The 17,576-nt window shown below is 44.1% G+C and overlaps 1 protein-coding gene across 1 annotated transcript in view; it reads left to right on the forward strand.

Moving 5' to 3' along the window:
- Positions 1 to 1,367: 1,367 nt before the first annotated feature.
- NNT (nicotinamide nucleotide transhydrogenase) overlaps positions 1,368 to 17,576 on the forward strand; it is a 480,843-nt gene continuing 464,634 nt past the window's right edge. Inside the window, exon 1 of the mRNA XM_078675042.1 lies at positions 1,368 to 1,502. The gene's annotated coding sequence lies outside the window, so the exon portion shown is untranslated. The remainder of the gene's footprint in view (positions 1,503 to 17,576) is intronic.

A 17,576-nucleotide genomic window follows, 5' to 3' on the forward strand; every position in this document is an offset into this window, starting at 1 on the left:
CAAATACCCCTGCAGTAGCATAAGTAGGGATGCTGTACCTCATGTGGCTAATAGAGGTTCCCTTACAACTTCACAGGGACACCTAGTAACCGCCTGTGGTACTGCATCCTTTTCTTGCTTTGTGAATAAATTGTTGTTACTTATGCTACTTCTGGGATATTTTTTAACAAAAAAAAAAACTAAAAAACATTATCATTAGCAATGTGAATAGCTCAAACTTTCAGTAAAGCGAGACCTATTGCATTGCAAATGCTTGTATAGAAGCAGCCCCATTTCCTTTAGGGAAACATTTATTTTTTGCATTGTGGGGCTTTTATGCTTTATTGTAGGTTAAACAGGATTGCAATTCCTTGTATGTAAAGGAGACAAACATGGACAGGATATGGGACTCACTCACCCAAGGACGTACAAAACTTGAGACCTCTACTAAAATTGTTTTTGATTTAATTTGCCATCCTGCTACAAATGACACAGACAAGATCTATTTCTGGACTGCCTAATGGCCACTAAAGAACACCTAGTCAGGGCTTTAAGTGAGATGAAAAAAAATGAGGGGGGCGGTCCTCTCAAAGGGGCGTGGCTTGTGTAATTAAGAGTGTAGTTTCAAAAACACCCAAGCTAAAAACCTGTGCTTAGCATAGTGTGCCGCTCCAAAAGTTATTTTGCTGTTTTTGTCATTGCATCAAGTAAGTAACATCGCACCTGCAACAAGCAAGGACTATTGGCTTGCTTGTAGCATAAAATACATAAGCAACAACTATGGTTTCATTGGAAATAATATTGAAAAGGCTTCAGTTCTGAAACGATGAAAGACCTAGAACGAATCTCTTCAAAGTTAAACCAAAGGCAGCTAAGAGTGGTACTGCTGCAGTTACGTTTTTTTTTTTTCACCGAGTGAGGAGAATCAATAGAGATCCCAACAGGGACCTGTTTGTTTTAAAGAACGGCCTGTGCCGAGCACCGGCAGGACCCGGCTCATTTAAAGCCCTGCCTGCAGTGCCTTCCGCACTCAGTCTAACAATTCCATATCAAGACGCTCCTCGAACTTTGCGTCGTCTTCTTGCTGTTCGTGGCTACGATTCTCTGCAGCCAGCAGGTGGCACTGACGTTGTCGCCTGGATAAACGCTACATTAACTACAAGCGACATTGTAAAAAGACTCTCCCGCCAATTGCCTAGAATACAACCGGTGCACGTGCAGCTCATACCCTTCCGGAGCGACAGGACGGACATCTCCATAACAGTTGCTTTTTCCGGCGACCAAACGTTCAGTTCCGGGGCGGGTCCTTTTCTTTTTCTAACCAATCGAAGGATTGATGGAGCATTACGGTCGCGAAACATCTCCTAGTACCGCCCTTTAACGCGTCAATCACTATGAACTAGCTAGCCGATTGCTTCTCCTTGCAATCGCTCATTCAAGTGGGGTAATGTCCTTCATCCTTGGAAGTCGGTGAGAGCCGGCAGTTCTGCAGAGGTGGGAGATCTGCTGTCGGGTGGCGGGAGGTAAGGTGCCTGTTTCCGAGGGTTTTCTTGCTTGCTTTGCTCCAGGGCGCCCCCGTGTTGCAGGTGGCATGCATGCGGGCAGTCACCAACGTGTCCTTTGAGTTAGAAGAAGGTGGTCTTAGAGTTCAAGGTGCCCCGTGTTGGATGTGAGGTCACCTGCCATAGTGTTTCATTGGATATAGTTCCTGCGGTGGGAACTCAGTACAACTTAGTAATTCATATTAGAAAGATAACACGATTTGGCACGGTGCTTCTCGTACCTGCACAGTTTTTGCAGGGAAGAAGAGTGACCCTCAATCCTGAAACCTTTACAGTTTGCAAACTCCTGAGTCCTACTCCCAGTTGTGCATGGTTAAGCTCCCTTTTTTAATGGGCCATTTCTTTGTACATTATTTTCAGCTCGCGCACATGAATGTATAAACATCAAAAACTGTGTTGGGAACCGATGCAGTGTGCAAAGAATGGGCACACTTCATTGTTAGGGGCCGTTCTCATAACGCTTAAGGAGGGGGTGTTCAAATATACTTTGCTACTGAGCAATTTAATAACAATTATACTTAAGGTTGTGTTAGTACAGACCCCTAAAGAATAAAGAGTAAACTGAAAGTCTTTTGTGAATTTAATGGGTAAAAAGGGTACGCCGATGAAGTCTTTCTTACTCTATCAGTACTTAAAGAGGGCCCAGCAAATCCTAGAAAACTTGAGACACCCTGTCAAGCCTAGCTTTCTATTTCTGGCCTCTGGCTTCAGGATTGAGATTCAAAGAAAACTGCTCTCCGCACTATGAACAGAAATAGACCGGGGAGGGGTGCAGAGGCCGTGATTGCTTAGGGGTACGGATTTTTATTTGAGAGGGTTCTTTAAGATACCACTTTTCTGCTCTGATTTCCCATCAGTTACATGATGGTCTTAAAAAGGCAATCATTCCTGTCCAGTGAACCAACAACAGTTTCCGTTACTGTGTTGCTGTTCATTAGTTCAGTATACCGCTTTTGTTGCCTATCAGAAAAATGCGTAACACGTCAACCCTTCTCAGAGTAGTGAATTAATGTTTAACAATATGGTCTTTATGTTGCACTATTAGCTATGCACTCTAAATATAAAAATACTTTTTAATCATCTAAACTGGTGCTCGCTTCGTTGACCTTGGAAAAAGATTTTGGGCCTGATTATAAATTGTGCGGTTAATTCCGACCCTTGCATTAACTCCTGTTTACGCACGTGTTGGAATTAAGTTTTTAGGTATTTAGCGCATCCGATCATTACCGCATGCGGTAGATAACTCAACCTTCGTTAAATTTCGTCAGGCCAAATATAACTTGCTGTATGAAAAGACAGACTCACTGCGGGAAGTGAAAAATATACAAAGGCTTTTTCAGTTTCTTTGAAACATAGAATAATTATTTTTTATCATGTCTAATAGAAGTGGAAAAATATGGGGGCAGATTTATGTTAACTGGCGCATCCCCAGGGATTCGCCAGTTAATGTGCGCCACAGTGTGCCACAGCTCCGCCACCCATGGTGCGCCGCATTTACAATGCGGCGCACCATGGGGCGAAAACGGCACAGATGCGTGACGCATCTGTGCCGTAAAGGCGGCGCATTGTTGGAGTTGCGTCGCAAGCGCGACGCAGCTCCAGCAAGGCTCGGGGGTGCCCTATCTGACCAATGCTGCATCAAGACCTACGCCTGCTTCAAGCAGGCGCAGGCTTTTGATGCAGCATTGGCTTGAAAGTGACTGAGTGAAATCTTATAGATTTCACTCAGCCACTTTTGCGAGGCGCACCTGCCCCGGGAACGCCCACAAGCGGCGCAGGGCTTTACAACGTGACGCATCTGCCTAGATGCGTCACGTTGTAAATCGTGCATAGGGATGCGCCACGTTTACGCCGCCTTGCGTGACGCAACAGCGGCGTAAACGTGGCGCAAGGGCCTCATAAATCTGCCCCATGGTATTTTGCAAGTTTTTCTAAAACGCTGCACAAGTCTTAGCTACTCATAAATTGTTAACATTTGTAAAACTATTTCTAATAAACAGTAAAAGAAAAAGACGTTGCTTGACCAAGCATTTCTTTTTCACCAGGTGAAAGGCACAATGCGTCTAGTCAGCTTTTTCCCCCGATTGTCATTTATTTGATGTGCTATTGTTGTGCTGTACCTGAAGTATTGGAATTGTTAATAATTTCCCTTTCAGAACTACATGTGAAACTCACGGCTTGTTAGCTAATGCATTTGTGTAACATTCCAATTACAAGATACCCTTGCTTTGCTATTTGTAAAAATATCTAAATAAGCTCTTATTCTTCGTAAACTGATTTTGTTGTCCTACTAAATAGGACCACGACAACCTCCTCCTTAGTAACAGTACGCATTTATAAATAAACAAGTGAATCACTTAAAAGTGCTCCCTGCTTGCTTCTTCCTCCCCCTCTGATCTACCTCTCCCCCCACCTCCGCTGTTGCTAACACAGCGAGCCCATTTTGCCCTGCCCTGAAAGACCCTACCTCAAAACTTACAGTAACCATCTGTGTCAACTCTTTCCCCTCCCAAACACTTTTTATCACCCAGCGTTAGAAGTGGGCGGGGACGGAAGGGCACGGCGTGCCCCTACTTTTAAATTTTATTTCAGTCCGTTCCCCTACTTCCTACTTTCAAAAATGCATCCCGGGACGGCAAGAATAGTCCTACTTAAAACGAGAACTTTTTTCCATCTTCCAGGGGTTGCTCGCACTTCTCTGTTGAACTCCAGAGGCTGCAGCAGCCCCTCCCTGAGCTCTCACAGACTGTGAGCGGCCCATTGTCATTCCGATTGAGGGTGATTATCCCATTTCCAATGACAATGCGCCCGCCCTCTGCCTGCCGTTAGCATATGCCAGTGATATCTGCATGAGGTGTGTCTGGTATCAGGGTGCAGGCCATGGCTCGTTATGCAACAAATATACGAGATGGGTCCACAAATGTTTAGTCAATACTTTAAAACAATCTCGCTTCGGCGGGGCTATCGTGAGAGGTGCGCTGTGGGCAGTGTAATCTGCTGTTTGGAAAACACAACCCTGACGTCGACGACGCGGAGGAGGCGAGGAAAAGCATTACATTCGATAAAGCTATTGTTTATAGACAGTATACTTGTAAAAACACTTGTGGCTGTCAAAGGCGTGCCCGAGGGTGCTTGCTTCTTCTAATGCGTTTTATGGAATATTTGTTTTGCTGAGTGCTCTAAGCTGTGTTTTTATAAGTGTGTGGTTTGCTGCTCGGTACGTGAAGTATTAAAGGGGAAATCCGGCGAATATTACATTAGTCTCAACACCCTGCAGACGTAATTGAACAAGGGAACATCGTGGGATGTTCCCTTGTTTTACATTAGTCTCAACACCCAGCAGACGTAATTGAACAAGGGAACATCGTGGGATGCCTATTGCTGGGTATTGTTCGAAATACAGGCATTGATAAAGAGAACGGGGTTTTCCTTTAAACTGCCAGACCCCTTTAACTGGAGGACAACGTGATCTTAAGCCCTCCTCTGCGATCCTGTGGCCTTTAAGGCGTGAGTGAGGCTCTGCTCAGGGGAGAAGCCAGAAAATCAAAATGCCCTGAACTTTGAACTACACTTATAATGGCAAGCAGCATGTGACGAGAGTGTGCTTTGCACTCCCTAAAAGAGCGAACTTCACTGCTCCATCCAACCAAGGGAGTAGTCAGAAAATTAGAATGCCCCCCATTTTGCAGTAATTCTCTGATGCACAGCAAACAAAATAAGTAAATGTGCCCAATCCTCCACTCAAAGAGCTCCCTGGTCTCTTTCATCCAAGCATATATCGATCCATCAATTCACCCACTATCTCACCTTTATATTCTGTCATCCATTAATTCATTTATTCATCATTCAATCTATTCCTATCCCAAACATTCACCAACTCTGCAACCCATCCATTCACTCTGCCATCCATCCATCATACATTCTTCCACTGCCATCCATTCATTTGTCTTTTTACCCACTCATCTATCAATCCTTTTACTTTGCCATCCTTTCACCTTCCCATCCACCTATCCATTCACTCATCCTCTTACCCACACATCCATCTATCCTCTCATCCATCCTTTCACCCTTCCTTCCATTCAATATGTTATGTTATGTTAAGATAGTTTGTAAAGCGCACAGCTGCCCCAGCAACAGGTCGTCCCGGCGCTGAGCAACAATAACAAAAAAATACTGCAAAAGAATCCCACACAGATTCGAGAAACAAGGGGGCAGAGACGACAAAAGAGTAGAAAAGGAAAGCTTACTGCGAGAACAAATGGGTTTTTTCATCGCTCTCCGGAAGGTCAAATAATTATCCATGCTCCGGATATGAGACGGAAGGTCATTCCAGAGCTTGGAAGCCAGTGCGTGAAACGAGCGACCACCAGCACGGGCCCTCTGCACGCGTGATATAGAAACCAGGTGTTTACCGGCAGAGCGCAGATGGCGCCGGAGAGTGTAGAACGAGTGCTGACCGGGCAGCAGGAGCAGTGACGGGGGCAGGAGCAGTGACGGGGGCAGGAGCAGTGACGGGGGCAGGAGGAGTGACGGGGGCAGGAGGAGTGACGGGGGCAGGAGAAGTGACGGGGGCAGGAGAAGTGACGGGGACAGGAGAAGTGACGGGGACAGGAGAAGTGACGGGGACAGGAGAAGTGACGGGGACAGGAGAAGTGAAGTGACGGGACAGGAGAAGGAAAGGGAAGTGAAGTGAAGGGACAGGAGAAGAAGTGAAGTGAAGGAACAGGAGAAGAAGTGACGGGGACAGGAGAAGGAGAAGTGACGGCAGGAGCAGTGAACGGGGCAGAGGTGAAGGGACAAGAGAAGTGAAGGGACAGGAGAAGTGAAGGGACAGGAGAAGTGAAGGGACAGGAGAAGTGAAGGGACAGGAGAAGTGAAGGGACAGGAGAAGTGAAGGGACAGGAGAAGTGAAGGGACAGGAGAAGTGAAGTGACGGGGGCAGGAGAAGTGACGGGGGCAGGAGAAGTGACGGGGGCAGGAGAAGTGACGGGGGCAGGAGAAGTAGAAGTGACGGGGACAGGAGAAGTGACGAGTGACGGGGGCAGGAGCGGTGATGCGGGCAGGAGCGGTGACGGGGGCAGGAGAAGGGAGAGGCCAGGGGAATTGATGAAGCAGGAGTGTTGATCGAGCAGGAGTACTGACTGGACAGGAGCAGTGAAAGGGCAGGAACAGGCGTTTCCCAGGGCGGCTTGAAAGGGTAGGGGGCCAGTTTAGTTTGGGGGGGACTGGTTTTGTAGAAGTGCAGGAGTTTTAAAACACTACAAAGTTCTTTGTATATTCAGCAGGTTTCGGTCAACAATACAAGTGCCAAGATAACTTTGGTGATCAATGTACCTGCTGGAGAGAGATGGGAGCATGTTTTGTCTAGTGGCTGTTTTACTCATCTAAGGTAGTGCAGAGGGGTAATATGCCTGCTGCAAAGAACATGTACCATGCATATCAAAGAGCAATATGTTATGTGCATAGTTCAGTGGGTACTGCTTTGTGTTCACTTCCCGAATGAAAGGACACTTGAATACATATGGCCTGGCAGTTCGGGCTGGACTGTTCCCATTGGGTGCAGAATCTAGACTGATTTACATATGGCTGGTTCCAAACTGGAATGGCATGGTGAGCAAAAAACGATGGATTTAAGCCCAGATCTCTGAACTGGGATGAATGTATGACATTGTTCTGCATTCTGTCCATCAATTGTTCTTTTTTGCATTTGTCACCCGAGTGGGACAGGTATGCTCACACATGAGTCCCGTGCTATCCATGCCACTGGAATCAAGCTATCCTGGCTGAAAGCCTGAAACCGGTCCTAGGATGCTTGTTTCCAGTCCAGGGAGGACCTGGCCTGGCAGTTCGGGCTGGACTGTTCCCATTGGGTGCAGGATCAAGAATGATTTCCATATGGCTGGGTCCAAACTGGAATGGGATGGTGAGCAAAGAAACAATGGATTTAGGCCCAGATCTCTGTACCGGGGTGAATGTATGACATTGTTCTGCACTCTGTCCACCAGTTGTTCTTTTTGCTATATTATGATTGAGCAGCTAGCTGGCCGACATGAATATGAAGGAGCCTTTGTGGGTTTCCGTGAGTCTAGATTCTCCTAACGAGTCCCTTTCTCTTCTGAGCCCTTCTTAACACATGTGTACAGGAGGAGCCCTGTATTCATGACCTCAATGTTTGAGACAAAAAATAATCATGGATTTCTGAACAATGATTAAAAGCATTAAGGTAACATGTTGTTCCTGCTTATATTTCACACGCTTTACATAAACCTTTATTCCCTATGAGTGTTTGCTTTTTCCTGAATTAAACCTCAAACATGTTTATCCATTGTTTTAATTAAATAACGTTATAAGCTGTAACTGGTCAGTGAAATGCTAAACGTACAAAAAATTGGTATGTTTTGCTATTTCTAGCCACACCCCTGACTTCGCCCACTGATTCAATCTTCGGTTATTCCCGCCCCCTGATTCTCCACCCACAAATGTCATACTTTTTTTTCCCCACTTCGACCACTGGTATCACCCATGTATTTTATAATGCACAGTTGGTCTGTAGCTATGTTTGTACTTTGCAAATTCTTAGGCTTACTATGTTTAAAAAAGAAAGGACTGAAACATTCTCAGTTTGGCTCAGTTTGTAATGCTTTGTTTGGACGGAGAACCCAGTGTTTGTCTAATCTTTTCACCATCTGAACCCAAAGCTGGCCTCCCTCTTTATATCGTACCTCTGGAAATCCATTAAGGGTCACCCTGTAGAAATGTTTCAAGGTTAGTAGATGCCGCATGTTGCTGCTTTGGCTTGGTATGTTGCGGATACACATGTGGCCAAATTCTCCTACTTTAAAATTGAAAGATTTCTCGGAATGTGCACAATTACAATGAATTCAAGTTGTCTTTATCAGAATGTGCTAGACATCAAGCTTTATTTTACCTACCCAGGGCAATTGTTGGCTGTCATAGCTGGTGGATGCATAGTTTGCAGTTTCTTTGCTCGGCAGTGTGCTCCTAAAGCCACTACCCAATGAAGTGGATATCATTTTTAGCTCTGGCTGGACAGTGCAGCTATTTGCTTACCTATTAACAAGTATTTAAGGTATTCTTTGCCTGTTCATAGAAGAGTAGAGCTTTCTCACCTGATGCTATTGTCTGTTTTATTGGACCAGTCTTCCTCCTTTGGGATGCTTGTTGGGCAATAAATTAGGAAATGTATATTTGAAAGGTACACTCAATCATCACATCCAATACTTTACCTCATGGATTTATCTTCTAAAGAAAGCAAACTTTTTCTTTTTACTTCGGCAGACCTTTTTTTTTTTTATACTTTATTCAGGACTCTGAATGGATTCCGGACCGGTTTGCTTTGCCAATGATTAGCTCTTTCGTTCTTTGCTTTATTTTCCTCCTATATAGTTATCCTTTTTTTAGTCCTAGAGCACATTGTAGGAAGTAGTCATTGTTTTGTTTTAGGAACCTATTTGCTTTCAATACCACCTTTTGGATAATGCTGCAAGGCATCCTAATTGGTTAGGTGCTTTTCCCCTCTGTGCTCTCAAATTGGCTAGCCAGTGAGCTCCATGTGATTCATAACATATCACATGCAGTTCTCAAAATATCAATATGCATTTAGAGTAACTTAGTCACCCAAAACTTTACATACAAACCATATCCAAATTTTTTGATATTCAGCTGCCATTATATTTTAATATCGCCTGGAAACCAGTATGACTGTACAATTTAAGTTTTCTTAAGCATCTAAAGGTTTCAAATAAAATAACTGTCTTGCTAACGGTCTCTGTCACTCTATAATTTTCTCGTACTTGACCCCTCCAGAATTTCTCATACCCAAATGCTTTATTTTTTTATGGCTTTTCTGATTCTTCACCTACCACTGTCTGCTTCAGTCACATCTCTAAAAGTGCTTTTTCTTCCTCCTGTTAGATATTTAGTTTACAAACCTTTCTAACGATTCCTCTTGACAGACAGACAGACAGACAATCACTTTTATTCGATTTTTGGAAATCATAAAAAGACACAGGATACAGTTCATAAATTACACACAAAATATAAAGCGACAATATGTACATAATATGTATACATAATGAATCATAAATCATGTCATCAGGGAAACTATTTTTGAAGTGACAAGTGCATAAACAAACGATATATACAATCCAAGAGTTTAAAAAGACTATTAAAACATCGTCATATCTGGTGTCTATTGTCTATTATAGATACACTTAAGATATTTCGTTTATAGTTAATCCATTATTACATTTGCTTCGCATTTTGTTAATACGTACTCCAGCTACTAAAAAATTAGCAACATGAAAAGTGACTTGTGCATTGTGCAAAAGTTGCAGAAATAAGAGCGCAGGCCTAACCTGTAAAAAGCCAGCCTCTCTAAGGATGGGAACAAGATATTTTCTTCTGATTTTATCGTAGTGATCACAGAACATAATAAAATGTAATGTGTCCTGAGGTGAAAAGTGATCACAGTCGCATGGCTTATTGTTATCAGGAGTATCCCATCTATAGTATGTGCCCAACAAAAAATGTATTAAATTCAAACGAAATCTGATTAAAAGAAAGCGGTGAAATGGTTTATTGACAAATACCAAGTATGGTTCTGGACCTGGAACAGTTTTAAGTGCAAAATTTCTTCTCACCGTTATTTTCTTTAATTCTATTTTCTTCAAGCTCTGCTGTAAAAAAAAAAAAATTCAGTGATGCCTTAATCGTTTTGACATCCTCCTTTTGGATGCCCTCAGGGGAGTTAAAGAGATCAATACGTCCCACCTGGGTTAACATTGTTTTTACGTACATCAACCATGGGATCTTTAAGGCTCCATCCTCTTACATCTTTAACCAAAGTAACAATTCTTTCCCCCTCTCACCAGCTTATGCCCAGTTGTCCAAAGGACTGCACTTTTTTAGACTCACTTATGATAATTCACACTTTAAAATCATCCATTGCTGCATACTCTGCTCCTGGTAGCCATTATTTACGAAATTCGATAATAACTTTCGTCTCTCAACAAATCTTGACTGTTTACCAGTTTGCTTTTCATTTCACTGGCACTTTTTTTTAAAAGCTCGATACTCGAGCTCTGTCTCTGAATGCAGACATCGGATCTGCAACAGCGAATTTTCTCTCAATCCATGTATAAAATGCAGACACATCTCTTCTTAACCTTCTTTGCAGCCAAAATAAGCCTGTAAAACGTTGTACTTTCTGATACTCTCTTCTTTCCTGTCAGTTTGATCTATTTAATTTTTTCTACCCACTCCTAAAATGTGTTCATTAAACTCTTATTATAATCCTGCTTCCCCATCTCAAGTCTTCTTTCTTTTCTCTTAACTCATACAATTGTAGTTCAATTTCTTCTCCAACTTTCTCTTGATATCTTGCTGTAGTGAGTAGCATATATATATGTCACAAGAAGCTCCTTCTGGGATACTGGGACCCAAGAAGGTTGGTGCACACCCCGGCGGAACGTGCCGGAACTTTAATCACCACAACAAAATCCAATAAAGTGCGCTCTCAGGAAGAAAGCAAGCAAAACACAAAATAGTTGTCCAGGTTTATTCCACACAACGCGTTTCGGCGCGAATACACATATATATATATATATATATATACACACACACACACACATGTTCAGTAATGTTACTTACCTTTTTTCAGAACTGCGATCTGCAACAAATCAACATATTTTTTTGAATTCTAATGTTACTCATTCTTTGTTTTGAAAAGTTAATAAAATGACGTCCATTTGCATAATCCAGTCTCTGGGATTTGTGATTAGTAATTCATTTCAGTGTATAGTGAGCAAGATGGAGTGAAGTCAATTGGTGGTTTTCTACTTTGGCTAAGTATTTTATAAGTGTACTTACCATCTTTGAACTCTCAGATGCCACATTCTAATTTCAGCACTCCTTGTGAAAGCATCAAACTATTAGAATCTCTAGTTTTTAGAAATGTTAACATTACTAAATATTAACAATAGGGATAATTTCCATCTGCCTTCCGTTGACCCCCAGGGTTCATTCTTTTATATCAAACCTGTAGAGTAGCAGCAGACTTTATTCCTTAATATCAAATTTAAAAACAAAAGTTGGCACAGCTGGGTCCCTCATGTAGGTGCACACGAGGCACTAATGTCAAAGGGTGGAGAAAGAATCAATCAATCAGTAGCTTTGTAGAGCGCTATTTGTCCCCTGTGAGGGTATCCAGGTGCTCTAAAAAGGGAAAAATTGTGGGATGGCTTCAATAATAGAACAGTGCAGTAAGTGGATGATAGGGGAAGAGAAGAGCAATTAAGGAATGGCGAATACAGGATTTTTGTTTAAAAAAAGTATCCGCTGTGACCGATTTGATGAAGAACAGCGTGGGAAGTGAACAGTGTAAAAAGTGAGCACAAAAGGAAAAGGGTAGTTCATAGGAGCCACTCCTATCCACATGCTAGAAAGAAACCAACATCGGCAAAGCCTCTAGGTCTGGCATTGGCTGCTAGCCCTTTGACTATGTCAGTGCTTGTTTTGTCATGCATTTTGTGAATGTTTATTGTTGGGGGAGCTGCCTGGCCCTAGGCAATTTAAAAATAAAACAAAATTAGCCAAAAACAAATCTATTTTTGGTCTCAAAAAGCACAAGTAAACATAGTAGTGCATGGCACTAAAGGAAACTACACTGAGGTGCTCCTTCTGAAAGAACGAAATGCTGTCACTCACAACGAAGTTAGCCAGTGGCTAAAATGGGCTGTCTCATTACCCCATGCTGTATATTTTAGTGAATGGAAGAACAGTGTGAATGACAAACCGACAGACCAATCGATGTAGAGGGATGACAGAAAGAAAGCCTGTGTAAGTATATCATATGTTTACATTTTAATAACGGTAAAAGGCTTTGCTAATGCAAGACTTAAGAAAGGACAGTGACAGAGGTTTGCCCTGTATAAACACACCAAATATAAATACTTGGTATTAGCAATTGGAACTGTAGACTAGAATCCGCAGGTGGCAAGGTTGCTGCAACACGCCTGAATCCCTCAGTTTACATTCTGTATTCAGGTCACTAGGCACATTTTGGCAAGTGGCCTGGGAGTATGAAAGATGGGCTTTCTTCTTCTCCAGTCATTGCTAGTCGGAAATGGAATGCTCGCTCAGAATTGTAAGTATAAAGTAGCAAGGAAGGCCTTGCTTGCTACCTCCTGCTTACGGAAGTGAGCAGCCTGCTCACGTGGATAACCCGCCCATTCATTCTTGAAGGTCGAATAGTCAGGGTGTTAATGCAACCCAGCTCTCCAAGGCTCTGTAGGTCATTTTGGATGTGCTTTATGAATCACATGCTCTGAGGTGGTCATGTTCACGTAGCTATTGTTTTATTTGCTGTGTAAACTTACTGCGTGTGGTTCAAATATCGCTTAAACATGGAGTTTTCTAAGAGCTGGGAAATTAATGATAAAAAGATAAGCATTGGCAAAGCCAATATGTCTAGCTTTCATTTTGAGTCATGATTAAATATGTTGAAAAATAAAAAACCTGTTGCAGTGAGAGAAAAAAAACTTTCCGTATTCAACACTCCAGTGGGAAAAATAATTTAATGTTTGACAGTTCAATGTATTATTGAGATGTAAAATAGTTAAGCACTGAAATGAATGAGGAATGACTCCCCAAATAGCTACTAGCATGAGGTAAAATAGTTAAGCACTGAAATGAATGTGGAATGACTCGCCAAATAGCTACTAGCATGAAGTGGTAAAGGGATTCTCTTTTTAGGACAGCCAAAGCCTACACAAATTAATTTGAAGACTTGGGTTCAGATGTAGGAACTCACTAGGATTGCAAAACCTGCAATGTGGTTAATCACAGGGTTTGCAACAAGTAAGTTTATTTTAATTTTTTAATGTGTTTTTATTGCAGAATTAGGAACAAAACATCTAGGTCTGTCGACCTTCATATACCCGTAATGTAAACTCTAAACATCCTTAAAGTTGGACACAGCCATTCAGCCCACATCCCAGAGGCCGGGCGGCGCTTTAATGGGGTCCATCCGTTGGTCATCGTACCCATCCAAGGTGTTTCAAGTCCACAACACAATTTACGTATCCGCTTTTCATCCCCCCAACTCCCTCGCCCCCCCCCCCCACCGTCAGTGTCCTTCAGCCATATCGTGTGGGGGCATTCGGGCCCCCCGCATCCGCGTCTCTAAGTCTGTGTTGGCGCCCCACTACGACAACCATCTATCAGCGCTTACCTACCACCATTCCACCGGGGCCCATTTGCGCTTTCGGAATTCCCTCTCCCATACAGGCCAGGTGAACCCCCCCAATACCATACATCCACCCTATCACTACTACGGTGCCCCAGGAGCCCCCCCTACCTCCCCCTCCCGATTGCTGCTGGTGTGGGTGATATCCCTAATCCTTCCAGGATGTGTCGCTGCTTAACAGGGTTAGACCTTCGATCTTCCTAGCCTCAGGAATGTCCACTCTCCAGTTATTCTTCCTCATCATCCACTGTCAGATAATCACTCAGGGCCTGCACAACCATCTCCCAAGCCCTCGCCAATTCCAGGGTCCTCTCATTACCAGTTCTCGTAGCCTGCCGCATTCTGATCACACTCTCACATCTTGACCACTTCAAAAGCTCATTCGTCCACCTCCGGACCGACGGACCCTCCCTGGATTTCCAGTGCCAGGTGATCTCCCTCTGTGCCAGCATAAGTCCCATGTCAATAAACTTGCTCGTAATTTTTGTTTTCGCCGTGTGGGGAAACCAAAGCAGCAAACACGCCGCCATGTCGAACTCTACCTCTCTGTCCGTGACCGCGTTCAGGAGCTCGCCCACCTCAGGCCAGTACGTCCCTAACTTCGGGCAGCCCCACAGCATATGATCCAGCTCGACTCCGATTGCCAGGCATCTCGGACATGCCGCCTCCTGCACCTGAATGTGCCGTCGCAGTTTTCCTGGTGTCAAATATGCCCTATGCAGTACGTAAAAATGCACCAGCTGGAAGCGGGCATTCCTGCAGCCTTTCCATGTTCGATGCAGGATGTGTCCCCAGACCGTGTCTGGTATGGGTTTACCTATACTCTCCTCCCATTTACTTTTTAGCGCCGTGAGCGGTTCAACGCCCTCACTCAGCATTCGCGAGTGAATGCAAGTCACCGCCTTGATCGTACCCGCTGCCATCACCACATACTGGCAGGCCGCGGTCGTGTCCGGCTCGGTCAATCCTGTCTTCCAGTGTTTTTGAATCGCCGCTGTAATGGCGGCATGCAAAAGGTAGCTCCCATCCGGAAGACCAAACTGGTCCTGTAGTACCCCAAAGGGGGCTAACACCCCATCCACGTATAGGTCTCCCACCATCTGCAATCCCAATTCCTCCCATTCCGACAATGGGGACCAGTCGCCTCCATGTGGTAGCGCAGTCAACATCCCGATAGGGATCTCCGGGGCATACGGTCGCGCGGCTTTAGCCCTCGTTAGGCTCTTGCGCCAGCACAGCCGAAGGGTGTTCTCCTCAATGGTGAGATCTTTCTGCCTCAATGTCTGCTGCATGACTATATAAGATAGGATATACCTCTGGATACCCTTTCCGCGCCCATGGTCCGGGCCCCTGAATTCTCTCGCAATGTGCTGCGTCAGGATCTGCAATTGGGCTGCTAAATAATACAGTTCAAAATCAGGAACCGCCAGTCCTCCCTCCAACTTAGGTCTGATCATCGTTTGCAGTGCCACTCTTCGCCTACCCTGGCCCCAAAGGAACGCAATAATCATTGATCTCAGATCTTTGAAGATCCGCTGAGGGATCCATATCGGTAATGTTCGAAAATAATAAAGTAGCCTGGGCAGTGCCACCATCTTCAGCAGTGCAACTCGGCCCTGCACTGACAGAGGAAGGGAGGCCCAAAAGGACATGCACCCCCTTAATGCCCGTATGCAGCGACCTACATTCCCTTCCAGCAGATTCACAGCCTCGTGGTAAACCCGGACTCCTAGGTAGGTGAAGCACTTGTCTTCCCAGGCCACTTCCACCGCGTGAGGGGGATATGCCACCCCCGCCCTCAACGGGAAGACGCAAGTTTTAGTCCAGTTTACCCTGAGACCCGAATACCCTCCAAAGCGAGAGAGCATCTCCATAGCCCCCCCGAGAGCCCGTGTTGTATCCTCCAAATAGAGCAACAGGTCATCCGCATATAGCGAGATGTGATGGGTGTCCCCATCATTCCAAACTCCTGTGTACCACTCTCCTGTTCTCGCCTGTGCTGCTAGTGGCTCCATCGCTAAAGCAAACAGGAGAGGGGATAGCGAGCAGCCCTGTCTTGTCCCCCTGCATACCGGGTATTAATGTAATAAACCCATTTAGCGATTTGGTAAATGTGACCACAAGGGGACCCTTCCCCTTTGTGAATGGTCGAAAAACAGTTTTTTGCGTAGGCAGTAGTCTCAAGGACCACTGTCTCTTAAAAAAGGAATTGTTTTAAACTTTTTTTTTATCGTCCTATTTTTCTTTAAGAACAGCGAGCTGCATTTTTAATTTTTTTTATTTATTTAAAAGCATTCACAGACATAGTGGTCTGCTGACTCCAGCAGGCCACTATCCCTGCGATGAGAGCGAATCGTCGTGTGTTTCAATTTGCATCCTACGTCATCAGTATTCATGAGGTAGATGGGACCATTTATGGGTTCTGGTGATGGTCTTGATGGCTCCTGGTCACACCGGGGAGCTGTGCTGGCAATATAACTGGTGTACCTCAAGCACTCAGCCAGACTGATCATTTGTGCCTTTAACATTTGGCCTTGTTGTGTGAGTTAAAGATTGTGAAATTAAATAACATATTTAAGGAAGAAAGTGGCACTCATGAAGGCTGGAGTAGTGTCATGACAAAGAAATCAGGCTCTACTGTCGGCTTTGAGAAAAGTAGTGGCACAGTTGAAGGGACACTAAAAACATACCATTAAAAAAAATATATATATTGATGTAATTTTAAAGTACCACTTGAACCATAGAGGCTTTAGGTGTTGGGTTAGGCGGGTACAAGATTTGCATGCATAACAAAGAATTATGCAGAAATGTACGTGAAGCGTCTGTTTTAAAATCAATTTCCACATGTGTCCTTGACCCTGGTGAACCAAGGCTTGAGGTTAATGAAGGACTACCAGAAAAGAGCAGTAGGCGTATGTTCATAGAAGATGCTGGGAGATAGGTTCAGTGAGACGAAGGTAAATGGAAAAGTGAGAGCTATTTAGCTTTTTTTTCTTGAATTTAAGGAGGGGCGGCTGGTCTGGGTTGGGGGAAGAGTTCATTCTAAAGAGAGCATGCAAGGGACAAGAAAGCTAGTATTTCTTGTAGGTATTTCAAGAATCAGTTGATTTATCTGGCACACCCTGCTCGAGTGAAATTTTCAGCTAGAAACAGGTTACATTTTTGAATATTTACTTTGTAGATGATGTAGGTATTCACAAGGAACAACACGAATAAAAAGGAACCAATGGAAATGGTGTATGGTGGTGTTAGAAATTGGGTCTTCAGGTGGCAGAGATATGCACTCTGTTCAAGTCAGGTTCACAATCCAAGTCGGGGTAAGGGAGATACGCACTAAAAGATTACCTGTGCTCATCCTCAAGCTTAATTGCTCTGTGCCAATCTACCTATCTCAAAAGGCAGTTTGTAAAGTATTTGACACACACCTACCTACCTCCACTACACACACCTACCTACCTCTACTACGCACACGCACACCTGCCTCCACAGGCTAGCATGCACATCTACCTACCTACCCACCTCCATGCACACCTGCCTAACTCCCCTCCACAAACCTGCCTCCCCACTCCACACACCTACATCTACTCTACACACACACACAGTTACCTCCACTCCCCACACCTACCTCTCTATACACACACACACACCCACACACACCCACACCCACCCCTACCTCTACCCAAACACACACAAAAATCTTATTGACAGGTTTAGAAAAATGGAGAAGAATTGTAGAACCGGAGTTATAAATATTAATAAATACATAA

This window comes from Lissotriton helveticus, chromosome 2_1 (genome assembly GCF_964261635.1).
Source record: "Lissotriton helveticus chromosome 2_1, aLisHel1.1, whole genome shotgun sequence".
NCBI classification, from domain to species: Eukaryota; Metazoa; Chordata; class Amphibia; order Caudata; family Salamandridae; genus Lissotriton; species Lissotriton helveticus.